This window comes from Rhinoraja longicauda, chromosome 12 (genome assembly GCF_053455715.1).
Source record: "Rhinoraja longicauda isolate Sanriku21f chromosome 12, sRhiLon1.1, whole genome shotgun sequence".
NCBI classification, from domain to species: Eukaryota; Metazoa; Chordata; class Chondrichthyes; order Rajiformes; family Arhynchobatidae; genus Rhinoraja; species Rhinoraja longicauda.
The window spans coordinates 37,504,574-37,527,480 of record NC_135964.1 but is presented as its reverse complement, the minus strand read 5'-3'; the positions used below and the strand labels follow the sequence as shown (position 1 = coordinate 37,527,480).

The 22,907-nt window shown below is 45.8% G+C and overlaps 1 protein-coding gene across 2 annotated transcripts in view; it reads left to right on the top strand.

Annotated features, from left to right (window-relative positions):
* The first annotated feature begins 988 nt into the window (after positions 1–988).
* The window catches only part of LOC144598918 (NXPE family member 3-like), a 61,007-nt gene continuing 39,088 nt past the window's right edge, over positions 989–22,907 (top strand). Inside the window, exon 1 of one of the 2 annotated variants that reach the window (XM_078409499.1) lies at positions 989–1,048. The gene's annotated coding sequence lies outside the window, so the exon portion shown is untranslated. Of the gene's footprint in view, positions 1,049–19,918; positions 20,597–22,907 lie in introns of those variants that run through there. The other variant, XM_078409498.1, reaches the window with a different exon arrangement.

Below are 22,907 nucleotides of genomic sequence, written 5' to 3'. Positions count from 1 at the left end.
CGTTACAGTGAAAAGCTTTTGTTGCGTGCTAACCAGTCAGTGGAAAGACATTACATGATTACAATCGAGCCATCCACAGTGTATGGATGCATGATAAGGGAATAACGTGAATAATGTTTTGTGCAAGATAAAGCCCGTAAAGTCCGATCAATGATAGTCCGAGGGTCTTCAATTAGATCGATAATAGTTCAGGACTGCTCTCTGGTTGCGGTGGGGTGATTCAGTTGCCTGATAACAGCTGGGAAGAAACTGCCCTGAATCTGGAGGTGTGCGTTTTCACACTTCTATATCTTTTGCCCGTTGGGAGAGGGGTGAAGAGGGAGTGGCCAGGGTGCGATTCATCCTTGATTTTGCTGCTGGCCTTGTCGAGGCAGCGTGAGGTATAAATGGAGTCAATGGAAGGGAAGTTGGTTTGTGTGATGGTCCGGACTGTGACCACATTTCTCTGTAATTTCTTGCGGAGTCTTGGATGGAGCTGTTAACAAACCGTGCTGTGAAGCATCCCAATAAAATGCTTTCTATGGCACATCTGTAGAAGTTGGTGAGAGTTGTTGAGGACATGCTGAACTTCATAATCCTTCTACGGAAGCAGAGGCGTTGGTGTGCTTTCTTGGCCATTGATTTGATATGGGTGGTCCAGGAGAAGTTGTTGGTGATATTTACTCCTAGGCATCTGAAGTTTTCGACCATCTCTACTTTGGCGCCCTCAATGCAAATCGGGGTATGTGTATCGCGTCACTTCCTGAAGTTGATCACTATCTCCTTTGTCTTGCTGGCATTGGGAGAAAGGTTGTTGTCTCGACACCAGGGCACGAGGTTTTCAATCACCTTCCTGTACTCTGGTCAGGAAGCCGAGGGCCCAGTTACAGAGATGAGTGCTGACTCCAAGTGTGGCGAATTTGGTGATGAGCTTGGATGGAGTAATGGTGTTAATGGCAGAGCTGTAGTCTATGAATAGGAGTCTGACATAAGTGTCTCTCTTATCCAGGTGTTCCAGAGATGAGTATTGGGCCAGGGAGATGGCATCGTCCGTGGACCTGTTGTGGCGGTAGGTGAACTGATGATTGTTTTTTTTTAGTTTTGCTTAGCTTTACTAGATAAACTGGTTGAAAAGTTACCAATCATTTATTTACAAAACTAAGTATTCTTGTACCATCCTATTCTTGCACTAACTTTAAAGATGAGAGAGCTTAAAAATGTAATCACTTTAATTGTCATTAAAGTCATTGCTGATCTCAGGATCCAGGTACAATGTAGTATCCCTGAAGATGTACTATACATTGGGACTGCAGAAGTCACAGTGTAGAGAATCCCTGGGGGTCTCTCAGCTTCCTCCTCGATGTCTCTGGTAATGTTGTCACCAGTGTTACCACTGAGGCATCCGTGGAGTGAGTCCGACAAGCAGGCCAATAGGGAGATTTGCTGATAGCTGAAACAGGGCATGCCAAGGGCAACATCAGGACTCTACTAAGATGAGTGACAGGACCATCATACAGCATTAGCACAGAAATAATCTGGTCTAAGACACATGCAGCCTGGTTCTGCTAGGATCACAGCCCAATAAGGACTAAACAATATTCAGTCCCAAATTGACGACTGATGGTCTGATGGCTTGATGGTCTCTTGCCCAGAGTAGGGGAATCGAGGACCAGAGGACTAGAGGTGAAGGGGAAAAGATTTAATAGGAATCTGAGGGGTAACGTTTTCACACAAAGGGTGGTGGGTGTATGGAATGAGCTGGCAGAGGACGTAGTTGAGCAGGGACTATTGCAACATTTAAGAAACAATTAGACAGGTACATGGATAGAGCAAGATTAGAGGGATATTGGTCAAATGCAGGCAGGTGGGATTTGTGTAGATGGGACATGTTGATCGGTGTGGCCAAGTTGCGCCAAAGTTGCTCCTGTATATCAGCGAGACCAAGTGCAGGCTCGGCAATCATTTCGCTGAACACCTCAGCTCAGTCCGCCTTAACCTACCTGATCTCCCGGTTGCTCAGCACTTTAACTTCCCCTCCCATTCCCAATCTGACCTTTCTGTTCTGGGTCTCCTCCATTGTCAGAGTGAGGCCCAGTGCAAATTGGAGAAACAGCACCTCATATTCCGCTTGGATTGCTTACACCCCAGCAGTATGAACATTGACTTCTCCAACTTCAAATAGCCCTTGCTTTCCCTCTCTCTCCATCCCCTCCCCTTCTCAATTCTCCCACCAGTCTTACTATCTCCGACTCCATTCTATCTTTGTCCCACCCATTCCCCTGATATCAGTCTGAAGAAGGGTCTCAACCCGAAACCCTATGACTAAAATGAAAACCAAAGAAAAACTTCAGATGTTACATATCTGGAAAAAAAACAGTTCTGAAAACACCCAGTAGGTCTGACTGCATCCGTGGAAAACTAAGAGGTTGCAGGTGGACCTCTGCTTTACTTTTCATAGATGTTTTCAGTGTTCCACGATTGCCTCGCTAACAGTCCACCTGTCTTTTTTCTTTTTTGTTATTTATAGTGTGTTCTAAAAGTATGTGTAAATGTTTTCTGGTTTGTTTTATGTGGGGGATGGGGGAGGGGGTCGGGGGAAACTTTTTCAATCTCTTAACCTTGCCGGAGATGTGATTGTTTTCCGGATCGTATCTCCGGTCGCTCTGCGGCCTAACATCGTGGAGCTGGAGGCCTTGCCTGGGACTGACTTTGTACATCAATGCTGTTGAGGGTCATGCCGTTAATTGTATATTTCCCATTATATTTGACCTCCCAAATTGCAACACCTCGTACTTGCTCGGATTAAACTCTACCTGTCATTTAGCTACCCATTTCTATAGCTCATCTATATCTCGCTGTATATCTTGACAGCCTTCCTCTCAATCCACAACTCCAGCAATCTTGGTGTCATTTGCAAACTTACTAATCAATCCGTCTACGTTTATGTACAAGTCTTTTACATATATCACAAACCCAGGACAGATCCCTGCGGAACTCCACTGGTCACACACCTCCAGCCTGAATATTGTCCTTGGACCACGACTATCTGTCTTTTATTGGTAAGACAGTGCCGAATCCATACATCCAAGACACTGTTAATCCTATTCATCTTAATCTTCTGGATCAGCCTACCATGGGGAACTTAACAAAGGGCGGCATGATCGCGCAATGGTAAAGTTTCTGCGTTGCAGCTCCAGAGACCTGGGTGCAATCCTGACTCTGGGTACTGTACGTAGAGATTTTGTACATTCTCTCCGTGACCACGTTGATTTTGTCCCGGTGCTCCGGTTTCCTCCCACATTCCAAAGACATACAGATTTGTAGGTTAACTGGCTTCAGTAAAATTGTAAACTCGTACCAAGTGTGTAGGATAGTCAAGTGTAGGAGGACCAATGGTGGGCCGAAGGGCCTGTTTCCATGCTGTATCTCTAAAGTAAACTAAATTAAACTCAATGCCTTACTAAAATCCATGGAGACAACATCCACCACCCCACCCTCAACGATCATACTCCTACAGTATAGTACAACCTTATCAGAGTGCTTGATCTGGAGAGATCTGGGTGTCACCCAGACGAGATCTGGGTGTCCTTGCTCATCAGTCACTGAAAGTAAGCGTGCAGGTATAGCAGGCAGTGAAGAAAGCTAATGGAATATTGGCCTTCATAACAAGAGGAGTTGAGTATAGGAGCAAAGGCATCTTTCTGCAGTTGTACAGGGCCCTAGTGAGACCACACCTGGAGTATTGTATGCAGTTTTGGTCTCCAAATTTGAGGAAGGACATTCTTGCTATTGAGGGAGTGCAGTGTAGGTTCTCGAGGTTAATCCCCGGGATGGCGGGACTGTCATATGTTGAAAGAATGGAGTGACTGGGCTTGTACACACTGGAATTTAGAAGGATGAGAGGGGATCTTATTGAAACATATAAGATTATTAAGAGATTGGACACGCTAGAGGCATCCAGAACCAGGGGCCACAGTTTAAGAATAAGTGGTAGGCCATTTAGAACGGAGTTGAAGAAAACCTTTTTCACCCAGAGAGTTGTGAATCTGTGGATTATTTCTTTATAATTACTTTGCAAAAATTTCTAAACACCTGTTTTCGCTTTTTTATTATGGGGTATTGTGTGTAGATTGATGATAAAAAAAAAGAATTTAATCCATTTTAAAATAAGGTTATAACTTGGCAAAATGTGGAAAAAGTGAAGGGGTCTGAATACTCTCTGAATGCACTGTGTCTTAGTATCATGTTCAGCACAGACATTGTGGACCAAAGGGCCTGTTCCTGTGCTGAACTGTTCTCTGTTCTATGTTTTAAACCAGTTATCTGTGGTGAACAACACATTTGCTGATTCCTTCGAGTCTCTGCACCATCCTCAAGGCACAAGTCAGCACTGTAATAGAATGGTCCCCGGTTTGCCTGCATGAGCGTAGCAATGCTCAAAGATCTCCATAGCAGCAGAATTGGTAAATAGGATTGTTGGAAATGTGAGTAAGATGTGGAATTGAGAGTGGTGGTGGGAACACATCTGATTAAAATGACATGATATGAGGGAAATAACATGATAAGGGAAATAAGAGATGAGCAACTTCTTTGCAATATCAAGGATAGCATTAATGTCCAAGGAACCAATAAGAATTTTTTTTTTAACTTTAAAAAATAAATAATCGGATCATCCAAGTAGAATTAAACTAAGTACCTGTAAATTCAGTAATCTGTAGTTTAACTTTAAAATCCATGGTGAGAAACTTGATGGACGAAACAGATGGAGGCAGCTTATTTATCGAATGGGCGTCGTCATTATGATAGGAATGCGTGTACCAATTATGTACACAGGGAGAAGGGGATAGGCCAGCCGTGCTGCTGGAGAAACTCAGTGGATTCAGCAGTAGTTGCGGAAGTAAAGGAATAATCAACATTTCAGGTCGAGACCTTGCACCAGGACTAAGAGCGCAGAGGGAAGATCACCAGTACAAAGAGGTAGGAGTGAGAAGTGAGATGGGAACTGGAAGGTGATAGATGGTACCAGGTGAAGGGGGAGAGTAAGGGGGGAGTTTGGAGACAGAGGCTGATGGGTGATCGGTAGAAACAGATAAGGAAATAAATTGGCCAGATGGAGCGAGGGGAGAGAGAGGAGCCAGAAGCTGTAAAAAGAGTCCAGAAGGTCTTAACTGATTTACAGCAAATGTTCATGAAATGGAGATGTGAGTGATGGCAACGTCAACTATGATATTCGAAAAAGGACCAGTAATATATTTAGGGTAATGGACACACAAATGATTAATATATCAATAAAAGGTAAATAAAATAAAAAGTCAAATCGAAAGAAAAAAATTGCAAGGAATATTAAATAATTCTATCGGCACATAAACACCAAAAGAAAAATTAAGATTGGGGATAAGAAGTACATATGTCTTAAAGTAGGGAGGCAGGTTCTAAGAGCCATTCAAACAAAAAGCAGCTCAAACACTTGGGTTCATTTCAGGGGGGAAAGAAATGAGAAGTAGGGGAGTTTTGTTAAATTCTTGGTTGGAATACTTGAAATTGATCCAGATACATAATGATACAGAGGACAGGACTACCAAACAGGGATGACGCAGTCAAAGGAAGATTGAACAAACGGTGACATCCTTCGCCAAAGGCGGAGGAGAACTCCATTTTAATCCATTTTAAAATAAGGAGTGAAAGGCTTAGTTGCGGTTGACGTGAGTGATGTTTTGCTTGAGGAGAAAACCAGAATTTGCAAACACTGCAATCTGTAAAAATTAATCCAGGGAATGGTTGAAATGAATTTTTGCATTGCCAGGATGAAGTAAAGTTAACATTCATGGCACAATCTACAAAACTACTCAATGCAGGCAAGTCCTTCTGCAAATAATTCTGTGCCAAGTAGTATTACTCAACACTCGATGACAGATTCCTTTTCCCCATGGACCTCAGTGAACTGGTTGGACTTTAACAATGATCTAGAAGTTTCCTTCCCCCTGTAAACGAGACTGCGTTTTAAAATTCAAATTATACAATTAATTTAATTTAAATTCCCAGCTGCTCTAGTGACATTTGAAAAGCTATCATTGTGCCTTTGATCCAGGCGTCATGATTAGTTCAGTTTAGTTTATTGTTACGTGTACCGAGGTACAATGAAAAAGGTTTTTGTTGCGCGCTGACCAGCCAGCAGAAAGACAATCCATGATTACAATCGATCCATTTACAGTGTATAGGTACTTGATCAGGGAATAGCATTTAGTGCAAGGTAAAGCCAGCAAAGTCCAGTTATGGATAGTCTGAGGGACATAAAAGGGGTAGATAGTAGTTCAGCACTGCTCTCTGGTTGTGGTAGGATGATTCAGTTGCCTGATAACAGCTGGGAAAAACCTGTCTTGCTTTGTTATAAAATATTGATAACTAAGAATGTTAGTTCAGACTTGAAATGACAGATACATTTCTTGACAGGAAGCAAATGTACGTGCAGCAAGTCATGAGAAAGGCAGAGAGATATTAGGGTAGGTCCATAACTTCCTTAAAAAAGACGGTGTGATAATGAAGGTATATCTGCCCTCGCTGGTCAGAGTGTTAAACCAAGCAGGAAGCCAAGCAGCACAAAAGCCCAGAATTTATTTCTTCAGTTCACATCATTAGCAATATAGCTAAGGGATTAGACAGTTTGTGGATTTTTAAAAGAATTTTTGTTCATACTCCTGAATGAAATAAAGGGGAACTGAAATAAGAAAAATAATTGGAGAGCTGCAGGGGAAAGTAAAAGTTCTAACAGGGAACATTTGATTTGAGAAGGAAGGAACTGCAAGTGCTGGTTTGAACCGAAGATAGACACAAAGTGCTGGAGTAACTCAGTAGGACAGGCAGCATCTCTGGAGAGAAGGAATGGGTGACGTTTCGGGTCGAGACCCTTCTTCGGACTAGAGTGAGGGGAGATCTCCTCAAGGTATGTCTACGTTGAAGAAGTTCTCTCTCTGACAAGAGTTCAGCAACATCCTCTCTTGCAGCTCCCCCTCTGTGATTCCTCATACTCTCCGACCTTTCCCCTAACTCTAGTCTGTTCAAAGGGTAAATGTATAAACGGGCGGCACGGTGGCGCAGTGATAGAGTTACTGCCTCACAGTGTTAGAGTCCCAGGTTCGATCCTGGCTACGGGTGCTGTGTGTACAGAGTTTGTATGTTCTCCCCTTGACTGCGTGGGTTGTCTCTGGGTGCTCCGGTTTCCTCCCACACTCCAAAGAGGTACATGTTTGTAGGTTAATTGGCTTCGGCAAAAAAAAGCTGTCAATTGCCGCTAGTGTCTAGGATAGTGCTTGTGTACGGAGTGATCGCTGGTCGGCGCGGACTCCATAGATGGCACCTGTAGTCAGGATTGAATGTCTTGCTGAAATCCATATATACAAAATCTACAGCTCTGCTTTCATCAACCTCTTTGGTCACATCTTCAAAAGACTCAATCATATTCTTGAAACACAACCTCCACGAACAAAACCATGCTGACAATCGCTAATCAGCCCATGTCCATCTGAATGCGTATATATCCTATCCTTCAGAATACTCTTTAGTAACTTTCCGACCACTGATGTTAAGGTCACTGGCCTGAAGATCCCAGGCTTTTCTTGAATAGGAATGCAGCCCTTCTTGAATAGAGGCACATTTGCCACCGTCCATTCCTCCGGCATCTCTCCTATATTTAATGATGACGTGTAAATCTCAGCCCGGACTCCTGCAATTTCTTCTCTGGCTTCCCAGTGTCCTAGGATATATCTGATCAGGCCTGGGAGATTAGTCTATATTCAAATGGGTCAGGACATTCAGCACCTCCTCGACTTTAAAACAGTGACTGATTTCAAGACACTTCCAGTTACTGCCTCAAATTCCTCAGTCCTCCTGTCTTTCTCCATGGAAAAAGCAGAGGAGAAATATTCATTGAGGACCTCGCCCATCTTCTGTAGCTCCACGCAGAGTTAACTGCTTTGATTTCTGAGGGGTCTCACTCTCTTTTTTCTTTATGTACATAAAATTTATTTGGATTACCCTTAATGCTATCTGCCAGAGCTATCTTTGCCCTTCTGATGTCCTTTTTTAGCTTTATGGGTGTTGAATAACTTTAAATACATTCATTCATTGATTAAGCCATAAATAAATTTGGCAAACAGTGCAAGGTTGAAGATGGATGCAAAGTTACAATACCAACATTGGTCCCTCTATGAGACAATATTACTGCCGATAGTATCGCCTAGCTTGAAATCTGTAAAACTTCACAAGTTCTGATGGTTTACAATTGAAATGATCCTGTAAATTTTGTATTATTTTGGTTCATGTGTCTTTTGGTTTTCATGGCACTGACGTATTTGGTGGTATCATGGGTTTTTTTTAGAACCCATTTCAGTTGGAAGAATGGTCCCTCTACTCTATGCAAATTCCCAGGAGCCCATTTCATCGGGTTCCTGTTTTTATAGCAATGCAGTTTCAGTTTAAGGACTAATATGTACCATAGAAACATATAAAGAAACATAGAAAAATAGGTGCAGGAGGAGGCCATTCAGCCCTTTGAGCCAGCACCGCCATTCATTGTGATCATGGCTGATCGTCCGCAATCAACACAATCAGGATTGAAACCTGGTCTCTGCCATTGTAAGGCAGCAACTCTACTACTGCGCCACCGTGCTGTGCCTACTTTCAGGGGGTAACAAATCTCTGGAATTCTCCACATCAGCGCGTGTTGGAGACCAGGTCATGAGATATATTTAGCTATATTTTAGTTTTTCAGATATTGCATGGAAACCAGTCCTTCCACCCACTGAGTCTGCACTGACTAGCTCATTAGTTCTGTTATCCTACTTTCACATCCATTCCATGCACACTGGGGGCAATTTACAGAGGCCAATTAACCTTCTTAGCTGCACATGTTTGGGATGTAGGAAGAAGTTGGTGCTAGAGGAAACCCACACGGAGAAAGTGCGAACTCCACACCGACAACACCCGAGATCAGGAAGAGGAGTTGATGCCAACCTAGGGATATTGGTTGGTGCATGGAGAGTATGGGAGCGAGTTTCATCAGACTTGGTCATTCAATTGACCTGTTCAATCTGCCAGAAATCTCTCTACGTCCTCCCCAGACAGCACAGCTCGTTACCTTTGTAACGTCGACATACTTAGCTATATTACACGTGTCGACAGACTTAGCTATATTACACGTGTCGACAGACTTAGCTATATTACACGGATGGGTGATGTTTCGGGTCGGGACCCTTCTTCAGACTGAAAGCAGTGGGGTGAAGAGCAAGAGGCAAGAAAAGATCAGGGCCAGCCACAAATGACCTCAGGCAGGATGATGCAGGGTAAACCCATTGTTGGCTATGGAAGATGTTATCTCAAGAGGGAAACAATATGGAGAAATGTAGAACTGGTAAAACAAATATGTATAAAACAACTTTTACCGGTTCCACATTATTTCCACAGGTCTAGAATTCTCAGTTTTCCCTCCCCTCTTTCTTAAAGACATCTATCATCTAAATGGAGAGAGAATGTAAATGAGTGAAGTTAAGCAGCTTAAACCTTGTAAATGAATTACGAAAAGTTTGCAGGCAGGTCCAAATAATTAAGGTTGAAAACAGCATTTTTACCTTTATTGCGAAGAGGTTAGAGTTTAAGAAAATGAATGTTTTGTACTGGGTGTGGGTAAGGCCATAACTGGAATATTGTACATGGTTTTGGCGCATCTACAAAAAAAAGAGGATATGGTAGCATCGGAGGCCGTCCAGAGGACATTCACCAGGCTAATTACTGGGATGATAGGGTTGACCCTATCCTAAATGACTTAAAACATTAGGTATACATTTAGGACCAGACAAAGTTGGGCCCAAACCTCTCCTGCATTGGTACAGCACCCTGTCCCCTCCCCTCTCTCCTCAACCCCCCCTCCCCTCTCCCTTCTCCCCCACTCCCCCCTTCCTCCTCCCCTCCTCTCCTTTTAAAGTTTAAAATGTGAATAACTTAAAAAATATAACACCGATTTGAATAAAACTACTTGCATTATCACTAATGTGACAATGGTGAGTAAGGTGGGCCTAAAATTGTTGCGCTATCGTGTACCGTTTTGGCTTAAGTTCAGTCACAAACAAGATAACAAACGAGAGTTTTAGTATATCTATCTATATATCTATCTATCTATCTATCTATCTATCTATCTATCTATCTATCTATCTATCTATCTATATCTATATAATACTAAAACTCTGCGTTCGTATGTAGGGATGTATGTGTGTATGTACGGAAGTTTAACTTACAAACCCTACTCCTCCAAGACGGTCAAGGGGCTACATTTGTTTCAAAAAGTTTACAGAAAAGCATTTAGTTTTCAGCAAGGATTTAGTTTTCAGCTTGTGACGGCTACATTGTTTCGAAAAGCTTCCAAGAAGTCTTTTTTGTTATTGCAAGTCAAGTCAAGTCAAGTCAAGTCACTTTTATTTGTATAGCACATTTAAAAACAACCCACGTTGACCAAAGTACTGCACATCTGATTAGGAAAAAAAAAAAAAACATCTTGGAGAGTAAGAGTGGGGCTGGGGGAGGAGAGAATGGGGGGTGTGGGGACGGGCCCAACGGGCCCTCCCCAACGGGCACACTTGGAGAGTAAGGGTGGGGCTGGGGGAGGAGAGAATGGGGGGTGTGGGGACGGGCCCAACGGGCCCTCTTTTCTAGTAGATAATAGATCTTGAAACATATAAAACCCTGGGGCGGGGGGAGGGTTTTATGACAAGTAAATGTTTTGTAAATCAGCACCTGCAGTTCCTTCTTTTCACTCTAAGGTAAACGTTAAGATACAATAAAACATTATTCATCCCCGGAGGGAAATTGGCCTGCCAACAGTCACAACAGTACAAGGTACACGAAAACTTGAAATTAAAAGTGAAAAGAAAAAGACAAGCGGCTGTTGGCTTGCTGCCTTGTGCACATTGCCTTAACTGGAACAAATTAACAAACAAACAAAGACAGACTGTAGGAGCCATTTGTGTTTATTAGCTATTTTAGTATATCAGATTTTGTATCTTGTATTATTTTTGGACGCTTGAGGATTGTCATCGGATGAGTACTAGGCTTGCATATATGGTCATAATGGACATATATGGACTGGGAGGAGCCAGGGGTGCAGTTAGAATGTGAGTATAATTTAGAATGCACGGACGTAATGCTTCAGTCACAAGAGGAGCCTGCTAAGATACAAGGTTTTAGCAAGTCAATTACAGGATACGAAGGAGCGATGGTGAGATATTAAGTTCTTACCACAGAAGTTATACGACGGGAGATATACTAATCTGGTTCTATTGCTACTTCAATAAACGACTAACTAAACTGAAACATCTTGAAGATCTCTCTGTTGTTGTTTTGCGTCAAAACATATCGCTCCACTTCTTCAACGGTAAGCTTAAGGACTTTATTGGGAAGGACTAAAGTTGCCACTATACAGACTTATCCCTTAGGCAGAGGATCCCTCTCCACACACCTATACAAATGTAGCTAAAATACTTAGCTATATTTAGGTTTACAGATATAGCTTGGAAACCAGTCCTTCCACCCACTGAGTCCACACTAGCTCATTAGTTCTGTTATCCTACTTTCACATCCATTAAATCCAGAGTTTCTTTCATGACCCCATGAACACCAGGCGCATGTGGCAGGGAATCCAAACCATCACAGACTATAGGACTGCTCCACCGCCCTGTGAAGACAGCACAAACTTTCTCAATGAACAATAAATATTTTGGACGGTTCAAGGCACTCAACAACACACCTGCGAGGAAAGCTATTCCTCACCATGATGAACAGGCACTCAGTCTCGACACAGCAGATGTCCGGAGGACCCTAAGAAGAGTCAACGCACAGAAGGCGGCAGGCCCTGATAACATACCAGGCCGGGTGCTCAGGGAATGTGCTGATCAGGTGGCACATGTCCTCACTGACATCTTCAACACCTTGCTGAACCAGACTGTTGTCCCATCATGCTTCAAGACTGCCACCATCATACCAGTGCCAAAAAAATCCACAATCACATGTCTCAACGATTACCGCCCTGTAGCACTCACTCCCATAATGATGAAGTGCTTCGAGAGGCTGGTCAAGGACCATATTATCTCCAGACTCCGCCCCACACGACCCGTTCCAGTTTGCTTACCGGCCAAACCGCTCCACAGAGGATGCCATATCCTCTGCACTCAACCTGAGCCTGGCACATCTGGAGAAGAACACACATGTGCGTGTGCTGTTCGTGGACTTCAGTTCAGCATTCAACACGATCATCCCTCAGCACTTGGTAAGCAAATTGGGTCCATTGGGCCTTAGCACCCCTTGTGTAACTGGCTACTGGACTTCCTCACTGACAGACCCCAGTCAGTGCGGGTTGGAAACAACATCTCCAACATCATCTCTCTGAGCACCGATTCCCCTCAGGGCTGCATCCTGAGTCCACTGTTGTTCACCCTGATGACCCACGACTGTTGTGCCAGGTTCAGTACAAACCACATCATGAAGTACGCGGATGACACAACAGTGGTGGGCCTTATACGGGACGACAATGAACTGGCTTACAGGGAGGAGGTGAAACAACTGGTGGACTGGTGCAACATGAACAATCTGGTCCTGAATGTCGACAAAACAAAGGAGATCATCGTTGACCTCAGGAGAAACACATCAGTGACACCGCTGTGGAGTTAGTCAGTAGCACTAAGTACCTGGGGGTGCAGATAACAGACAGTCTGACCTGGTCCCTACACACTACATCTCTAGTCAAGAGAGCCCAACAGCATTTGCACTTTCTGAGCCGGATGAGAAGAGCACACCTCCCCCATCCCATCCTCACCACTTTCTACAGAGGCACCATAGAGAGCATACTGACCAACTGCATCTCTGTCTGGTCTGGGGACTGCAAAGCCTCAGACTAGAAGTCCGTGCAGAGAGTGGTGAGGACGGCTCAGAAAATCATCGGGACTTCACTTCCTTCCATCCAGGACATTGCACACAAACGCTGCTTGTCCAAGGCCAAAAACATTATTAAAGACCCCACCCATCTCCATCATGGACTGTTCACCCTGCTGCCCTCTGGTCAAAGGTACTGCAGCACATGGAGCAGAACAGCCAGGTTCTGCAATAGCTTCTTCCCCCGAGCCATCAGACTCTTGAATTCCCAATAATCCGCCACCATTATTTAACTCAGTCATATTCTCCTTCTTTTATGTGCGAGTTACTTTTTTATTTTATTTTATCTATTTTATTATTCTGTTACATTGTGAGCCAGATGCAATTGAATTTTGTTCAAATATGCACTTGTCTGGTGTATAGTTCTGAATGACAATAAAGTCTATTATTATTATATTATTATTATTATTATTATTGTTATTATTATTATTATTTCAAGCACACTCGGGGCAATGTACATAGGCTAGCTAACTTACTTAGCTGCAAGTGTTTGGGATGTAGGAAGAAGATGGATCTAGAGGAAACCCACACGCCCACAGAAAGAATGTGCAAACTCCACACTGAGGTCAAGATCAAATCTGGGTCTCTGGTGCTGTAAGGTCGCAGCTCTAACAGCTGCACTAAACTGTGCTTCTCTAAACTGTGCCACTTTAAGGCAGAGATAGATTAATATTTGACAGATTGAAAAATTGAGCGTTGGAGGAAAATGGCACAGAAGAGGAGTTGATGCCAGCCGAGGGATATTGTTTAGTGCATGGAGAGAGTGGGTGCGAGTTTCATCTGACATGGCCTTGGTCATTCCATTGACATGTTCAATCTGCCAGAAATCTCTTGGCATCCTCCCCATATACAGCATTGCTCGTTACCTTTGTAACATCGACAGACGTGGATGTATTACTGTTGTGTTCGATAAATCACTACATTCAGATAACAGTTTTGATTCACGCAGTCATTTATTACACTACTAAATAAGGCACATACACTCACATATCATCGAATATCCCCAAACGCACTGGCAAACCCCGAGTACACAGCAGAGCATGCCACAGGGTGTTTCTACATACACTCATGTAAACCCGTACGCACTCGCAAACTCATCAGAGCACGCCACAGAATGTTTCATTCAAGATCAACTGGCACCGTTCGCGACTCGGTCCAAGGCTGAGGTTCTTTCACCGAAAGGGTGCCCAACCCCATCCTTTAAGGCATTTCGTATCAGAGCAGACCGCGCCACTGCCCCCTCCCCGAGCCAATCATAAGCCCCGCTTGTCTGCAACGTTTCTGCGCTACTAGCAGCAGGGGGCGTGGGTGGTCTACCCAACTATTGCTGTTGTGTTGTGTTTGCCAACATTACGCTTTCCCATAGAATTGCCTTGAAGACTGCATTCCCAGGCAATGATCACAGGTGCGAGGAGATAACGCGTCTGGAAACTTGTTTTCGAGAGGCTGCTAACTTTGCTGATAAATCCATTTTAAATTTTAGCTGAAATTGTCAGTTTAACCCTTATATTACACTTACACCTGAACTCTCCATTCTAATCACTGATAGACACAAAGTGCTGGAGTAATTCAGCGAGTCAGTTTAGTTTATTGTCACGTGTACCGAGGTATATTAAACAAATTCTTGTTGCGTGCTAACCAGTCAGCAGAAAAACAATACTTAATTACAATCGATCCATTCACAGTGTACAGAAACACGATAAGGGAATAAGGAAATCATACAGCAAACCTCACCTACAGTGTACATGAGCCGCCAAAGTTACAAATTAATGTCTATCTTCGGTTTAAACCACCATCTGCAGTATGGTATGTGTAGGAAGTTACAAAAAGTGAATCGAACAATCTTATCGTCTCACGGCGGTGAACAAGGCCTGCCACCGCACGTGGCAGCAGGTGATTCCCCGTTGCACCCCCCCTCCCCCCCTCCCCCCCCCCCCCCCCCCCCCCCGGGCAGCATCACTGGAGAAAAAGGATGGGTGGCGTTTTGGGTCGGGACCCTTCTTCAGACTGAAAGTAGGGCTGGAGTGAAGAGCTGGAGGTGAGAAAAGATCAGGGCCGGCCACAAATGACCTCAGGCAGGGTGGTGCAGGGTTTGCGTAGCAGGCTGCCCGGATACAGAAATGGCATCATGGAAAGAAACAGAGCGTGTGGTGGAAGGTTTTTATTTGCATTGGAGTCCTGTGGCTAGTGGTGTATCTCAGGGATCAGTGCTGCTGCTTTGAGGTTTATACCAACGATTTAGGTGTGAATGTGCAAGGTTTAGATGACACTAAAGAAGATGGTATCATAGCATGGTTTCAAAGGTCTTTTATTGTCTCGTGTACCAATTCAGGTACAGTGATTTGCGAATTACCATACAGCCATACTAAAAAAAAGCAACAAGACACATAACTACATAAAACTTAACTTAAACATCCATCACAGTGGATTCCCCACATTCCTCACTGTGATGGAAGCCAACCTGTTTCCTCTTTATTCTCCCACGGTCGGGGCAGTCGAACCATTCATCGGGACGATCGAAGCTCTCGCATCCGGCGGTCGAAGCCCCCCATCGGGGCGATCGAAGCTCCTGCAGCTTGGAGCTCCCGAAGTCGGTCTCCAACCAGAAACCACAAGACCACGGTTGGAGCTCAGAGGTCAATCCCTGGCAAAGGGATCACGAGCTCCGCGATGGTAAGTCCGCAGGCTCCCGTGGTTGGAGCCCCTGAAGTCGGTCTCCAGCAAAGGCCGCCAACTCCTCAATGTTAGACCGCTGTGCGGACGAAGATGCGATATACGGAAAAGAAATTGCATCTCCATTGAGGTAAGAGATTAGAAAAAGTCTCCCCCAACGCCCCCCACCCCTCACATAAAACAAGTTAAAGACTTCTAAAAACATACATTTAACACATACTATTAAAACAACAAAGAAGGAAGGGACAGACAGACTTGTTGGCGAGGCAGCCATTGCTGGCGCCACCCGTTGATTTCTTGGGAAGATGGTTATCAAAAATTATAGCAAGGTGTGCAAGCTAAAAAAATGGCTAATGGAGTTTAATGCAGATAAGTGTGAGGTGTTGCATTTAGGGAAGTCAAAACAGGGCAGGACCTTCACAGTGAATGGTAGAACACTGGGGAGTGTTGTAGAGTCCCTGAAAGTGGCATCACAGATAGATAGGGTGCTAAGGAAGGCTTTTGGTACATTGGCCTTCATTCTTCATGGAATTGAGCACAGTAGTTGGAATGCCATGTTACAGTTGTCGAAGCTGTTGATGAGGCCACATTTCAAGTACTTTGATCACTTTTGGTCATTGTGATATAGGAAGGATGTCATTAAGCTGGAAAAGAGTGCAGAGAAGATTTGCCAGGAATATCAGAGATGATATTGCCAGGAATTGAGGGCCTGAGCAAAAGGGAGAGATTGGGCAAGCTAGGACTTTATTCCTTGGAGCACAGGAGGCTGAGGGGTGTTTTTATAGAGGTGTATAAAAAATCTTTGACCCAGGGCAGAGGAATCAAAAAGCAGAAGATATAGGTTTAAGGCTAGAGGGGAAAGATTTAATAGGATACGGTGGGGCACCCAATGATGGGTATTTGGAATGAGTTGTGAGAGGAGGTTTGTGCAGGAAGCAACTGCAGATGCTGGTTTAAACTGAAGATAGAAACAAAATGCTCAGTGGGACAGACAGCATCTCTGGAGAGAAGGAATGGGTGATCTTTCAGGTTGAGATCCTTCTTCAGACTGTAAGACACAGGAAAGGGGAACGAGAGATACAGATGATGATGCAGAGAGATATAGAACAAATTAATCAAAGATATGGACAAAAGTAACAATGATAAAGGAAACAGGCCCTGCTAGAGGAGATAGTTGGGGCAGGTACAACAACAACATTTAAAAGACACTTGGACAGATAAATAGATAGGAAAGATTTAGAGGGGTTTGGGTGCATTGCAGACAAATTAATCTAGCTTAGATGGGACATTTTGGTCATCATGGGCCACATATTACATTAAAACTGTGATCGCTAGTTCCAGTCTTTCCACATTCTCTTTACACCCACTATGTCAAGACTCTCAAGATCCTGTATATTTTAATCGTTCACCCACTCTCTTCTAATCTCATTTGGATAGAAAACACAGTCGAAAGTGCAAAATAGAGTCCACGTTTTGGAAGTTCTGGAGCTCCCCCGATCCAGGTAAGCCTAGGGGAGTCCAACCCAACGTCCCTCTCCTCAGCTGGCTGTCTGCGTCCCGGGAGAGGGGCCTCCTGCAGCCGACCTTTGAAGGCGCTGGAGGTACTTCCCCAGTCCCTCTCCGACCGGTCCACTCCGGTCTTGATCGGCTCCACTGGCTGGCGGCCGGGGTCCACTCCAGCACGGCTGCACAACCCCCGCCGGGAGCTTCCCTCCACACAGTAATCAGGTGCCGTAGGAATTTTCCGAGCTGACATCAAGGAAGATGTACCCTACCTCTGCTTATTCACCGACTCCCATTTAAATGCGAATGTCTTAATCACAAATCAGATGTTATTTCTCCACACTTGCAACATTGACTTGAGTGGTTGTACGGCAGGCGAGGTCACGCCCTCTGACCCGCGTTGTTGCCACGCAACGCTGCCTGGAGGGTATGCCGTGTACTGCAGACAAGCACTCACTAGGGCAGCGGTTCCCAACCTACTTCATCCCGTTTACCCCTGGCAACTTTTCAAACGTGAGTTTACCCCCACCCTGTTTTGTTCAGTAATTTGAGTTTACACTTCTACAATAATAAAGCAACCGACAAAGGGGAAATGTTAAAATACTATTTTTAACCTTATTATTTTAAGTTCAAATAACAATAGGCCTTTCAGTGCAGCGGGCCCGGCTGGTCTTCTCCCATCAGCGCGTCACCTACCCCCCGAGTGTCCCGACACCTCTCCCCATTCCTCCGCTCCTCGCTCCTCCAGGCTTGGCGCCACTGCTCTGCGCCTCGCTTCCTGCGGCACTTCGGCCCCTCGCCGCTCCTGCTGGCCCACCAGCCCTTCTCCCCGCTCGCCATCTCTGTCAGCCGGGGTCCGCTTCCACTTGGCCGGCGCTCAACACCACAAGACTGAGCCTGGGGCCGCCGAGCAGAGCCGTGGCCTGGTCCTCCGCATCGGCTCCCAGTGCCCGGCCCAGCTCTCGCTGCTGCTCGGCCTCCGCCGCCGATCGGCCTCTCCCCGGTCCTCTTCCTCCTCGTCTTTGGGCTCAACACTCCATTCCTCGCCTTCCACCGCCTCCTCCTCCAAGGCCGTCGAGCCTTTCCTCCCTGGGCCCTTCGCCATCAGGGGGGGTTGCCAACCTCCAGCGCTCGTTGCTTCTACCCCTGCAGACCTCCAGGCCCCTCGGCTCAGGTTCTTCCCGCTGCTCCTCTCCCAGCTCACTCAATCCCGTCCTATCATCCTTCTCCTCCTCCTCCTCTTCTCCCCCCGCTGGCCGGTCGGTAGCCCCCTGCTTCTCGGCCTTGCTCCCCTGCCTCCCTCCCCGGCCGCGTTTCCTCTTCTCCCGACGGCTGGCCAGCTGCTTCTTGCGTCTGCGGGTTTGGCAGTCCTTCTCCTGGTTCCTCTTCCTCCGCCAGATCCTCCAGCTTCTTGCTAATTTTTTACAGCGCAAAAATTGGCCTTTTGGCGGCTTTTAAAACTAAGAATGTCCATGTTGCATGTGTTACCCTTGTATGCCGTAAGCTGCCATGTCCTCCAGATGGCTTGATAGACTCCGTGCGTCACGCACTTTGAATGAATGAATAATAAATACGTTTATTGGCCAAGTATGCATATACAAGGAATGTGCCTTGGTGCTCCGCTCACAAATGACAACACAAACATATAGTTAACAATTAAGAATAAAGCATAAACACATCAAAACAATAAGGATACACCATTACGGTCTAAACATGTGGGTGAAAATGAACCAGAGCAAAAAAGAGACTACAGACTTTGGTTATTGAGTAGAACAATCACTCGTGGAAAAAAAGCTGTTTTTATGTCTGGCTGTGGATGCTTTCACAGTCCGGAGTCGCCTTCCAGAGGGAAGTGCTTCAAAGAGTTTGTGACCAGGGTGAGAGGGGTCAGAGATGATCTTGCACGCTCGCTTCCTGGCCCTTGCAGTGTACGGTTCGTCAATGGGGGGAAGGTTGCAGCCAACAACCTTCTCAGCTGTGTGAACGATCCGTGGCAGCCTCCGGATGTCGTGCTTGGTGGCTGAACCAAACCAGACCATGATGGAGAAGGTGAGGACGGACTCAATAATAGCAGTATAGAATTGGACCATCATTGCCTGTGGCAGATTGTGTTTGCTCAGTTGCCGCAGGAAGTACATCCTCTGTTGGGCCTTTTTGACTGTAGAGTCGATGGTGGCCCCCTATTTAAGATCCCTGGAGATGATGGTTCCAAGGAACTTAAATGACCTTACGACCTTGCGTGCAATCACCCAATACTGGTTGCATACATTTGATCTTGGCTTGTATCTGTGCTTTTTAGTACACGCTGCCCTCTCGAAGGTCGCTACCATTATTCAGTTTCCTATCTGCCTGGTTTAAATACACCACACTCTTCAACACTGCATTGCTTATACCCAAGTCAAAGTCATTTAATAATACAGTACAATAACCAGTTACATAAGCAGAAATACGATTTAACGTAGGCTATTGCGGTTACAACTGCAAGGAAAGTACAGAGAACTGGCAATTTGGCACTTAGCGACGAGCATAGGGCAATGCAAATTTCTTTACTATTAATAAATACTCTTAAAAAAACTTCACTGAAGGTTGCAATCTTGGCGTTTTTCGACTGCGGATGCGCAGATGCTGATTGCGCTTTGAGGCCGCATGACCATCACCGCATTTTGCTGCAGAAAGCTGCAAATCGCAGGGGGGGGGGGGGGGGTTGACTTGTACTTCTCGTTCTCGTATGCACTGCTCGTAGCAATCACCAAAACGGTTACCAAATGTAAACCCCAACGAAAGACGGCTGATTTAGTTTGGATTGGTTGGTGGGGTTTTTTTTTTTCGCAGTCGAATAATTCCTAAAATGTGAAGGGGTTTGAGAAAGAAGCAGCTTTCCCCTTGCAGAGTCAGAGCTGGGGGGTGGGGAGCACGATTCCCCCCCCCTACCCTGCAATATAGTCGGTCGGATTAGCGGCTCTGCCAATCTCACGGGCGAGAGGAGACCGTGCCTCCAGACCCTGCCCTTCTCTGCTGCTATTGGAGTGACACCAGGCTCACTCCACCTTCATTGGTGAGGGCTTACAACAGTTTTGCAGCAGCACAAGGTACTGTCAGCGGCGACGCGGTTGTGAGGTCGGAGCTTGATAATGTGTGATACCAACTGGTTCAGACACAAGCTCCTCGCCGTGGCATTCTTATAATCCACACTGCTCTTTTTGCACTATGTTATTTCCTGCTCGAAATACTGCAAACCGTGGCGCAAAGCGAACCGACCCCCCACCCTAAAGTGTAGGTCGAGATGTGTGGGAATTGGGGGTGGATGTGCTACAAAAAAAACGAGCTGAATTTCTGGTGAACACTGAACATTGTGCACTGAACATTGGACTCCTCACCTCGAATCTGCATTGTTGATGACTTCGAGTCTTTCAAATCTGCAAACGTTCGTTAATGCACCTGCAAGAATTGTGCCTTGTTGGTTTTAAAAGTAAGTAGTATTTTGCTTGTAAATAAGACATTTTTTTAAAGTGTCTATGGTAGGTTTGTTAATTGGTTTCTGCGTGCAGACTGGAAAGTCCCTCTAGCTTTACTTCCGCGGTATTCGGCTTTATGTTTAGGAAAATAGCTGCAGATGCTGGTACAAATCGAAGGTATCACAAAATGCTGGAGTAACTCAGCGGGTCAGGCAGCATCTCAGGAGAGAAGGAATGAGTGACGTTTCCGGTCGAGACCCTTCTTCAGACTGATGTCAGGGGAGGGGGCGGGATGTAGTTGGAGACAGGAATAATCAGAATGAGAATAACCTTTATTGTCATCCAAAAAAAACAAGTCTTTTGGACGAAATTTCGTTAACCACAGTCCAACAATAAGAGCAATAAAAATAAGCAATAACACACACAATCACAAACCAACACAAAACAAAAAAAAGAAACATCTATCACAGTGATTCTCCTCCAGTCACCTCACTGTGATGGAAGGCCAGAATGTTTTTTCTCTTCCCCTGCCGTCTTCTTCCGTGGTCAGGCTGTTGAAGTTGCCACGTTCCAGGCCGCGCCGGAGGGAGAACGGTCCGCAGCGGGCCGACCCAAACCCCGCGATTCGGGGCGGGCGAAGACGCTGCCGCTGCACGTTGGGGCGGTCGTGGCTCCCGACATTGAAGCTCCCGCCGGGCAGAGAAAAATCCAACGGCCTATTTCAGGCCACGCCGGACGGTGAAAGGTCCGCAGTGGGCCGACCCAAGCCCCGTGATTCAGGGCAGGCGAAGACGCTGCTGGGGCTCCCGATGTTGGCCCCCACCCAGAGCAGGGCCTGTGAGCTTCCGATATCCATGCGGCCCGCGGCCGAAGCCTTCGGAGCCTCCGAAGGCCAGTCGCAGCCGCTCTCGCAGCACCACCACAGCCTCCGCAGGCAGCCAGCTCCGCAGATGGTAAGTCCGTTCTGCGGGCTCTGCGAACCTGGTCCCAGGTGGAGGCCGCCAGCTCCAGGTGTTTGGCCGATGGTAGGCCGCAGCAGGAACCTTTTTTGTCTGGGTCGTGTTTCCGTTCGGAAGAGACAATTTTACCGTTCCCCCCCCCCTCCCCACACATAGTACACAACCACAAAAAACACTACATCACATCTAAACAGTACAATTAAGACAAAAAGCACAAAAGACCAACGGACTGCAGGTGAGCCGCAGCTGCTGCGCAGAGCCGCCATTTTTGTCGGTGGGAGAACTGGGAAGGGGGAAAGAGAGGGACAGAGGAGCTATCTAAAGTTAGAGAAATCAATGTTCATACCGCTGGGCTGTAAGCTGCTCAAGCGAAATATGAGGTACTGTTCCTCCAATTTGCAGTGGGCCTCACTATGACAATGGAGGACGCCCATGACAGAAAGGTCAAATTGGGAGTGGGAAGGGGAGTTTAAGTGCTGAGCCACCGGGAGATCAGTTTGGTTAAGGCGGACTGAGCGAAGGTGTTGAGCGAAACAATCGCCGAGCCTGCTTTTGGGCTCGCCGATGTAGAGAAGTTGACATCTGGAACAGCGGATACAATAGATGAGGTTGGAGGAGGTGCAGGTGAACCTCTGTCTGTTTGGGTCCTTGGATGGAGTCGAGGGGGGAGGTATCTCCTGCGGTTGCTGGGGAAAGTACCTGGGGAGGGTGTGGTTTGGGTGGGAAGGGACGAGTGGACCAGGGAGTTACGGAGAGAATGGTCTCTGCAGAAAGCAGAGAGGAGAGGTGATGGAAAGATGTGGTCTGTAGTGGGATCCCGTTGGAGGTGACGGAAATGTTGGAGGATAATTTGTTGTATACGCTGGCTGATGGGGTGGAAGATGAGGACAAAGGGGACTCTATCCTTGTTACTATCCTGGATCCTCTACTTCCTCCCCGGTTCAAGAGCCTGATGATTGCTGGGGATGGGGCTGTTCTTGAACCCAGACTTAATTGATTTTAGACTCCAGTACTTTGATTTCTGCAGCCTCCGTTGTTTTTGGACGTTCATGTTACCAAACCAGGTCATGTTGCAGCCAGTTGATATGCTTTCCACAGTGTACCCGTAGAAGTTTGATAGAAGATGATATGCTGAATCTTCTCAAGTTGCTAGGTATAATTAACTCCATGAACGCCCAATGCCCTATAATGCTGACAACTATATTTTGCACTCTGTATCTTCCCCTTTGCTCTATCTATTGTACTTGAGTTTGAACTGATGTATCTATGTATGGTATATAGGTTGCAAAAAAAAAGTTTTCACTGTACCTCAGTACATGTGACAATAATAAATCTAAACCTAAAGGTGGTGTTCTTAACCCAGGTG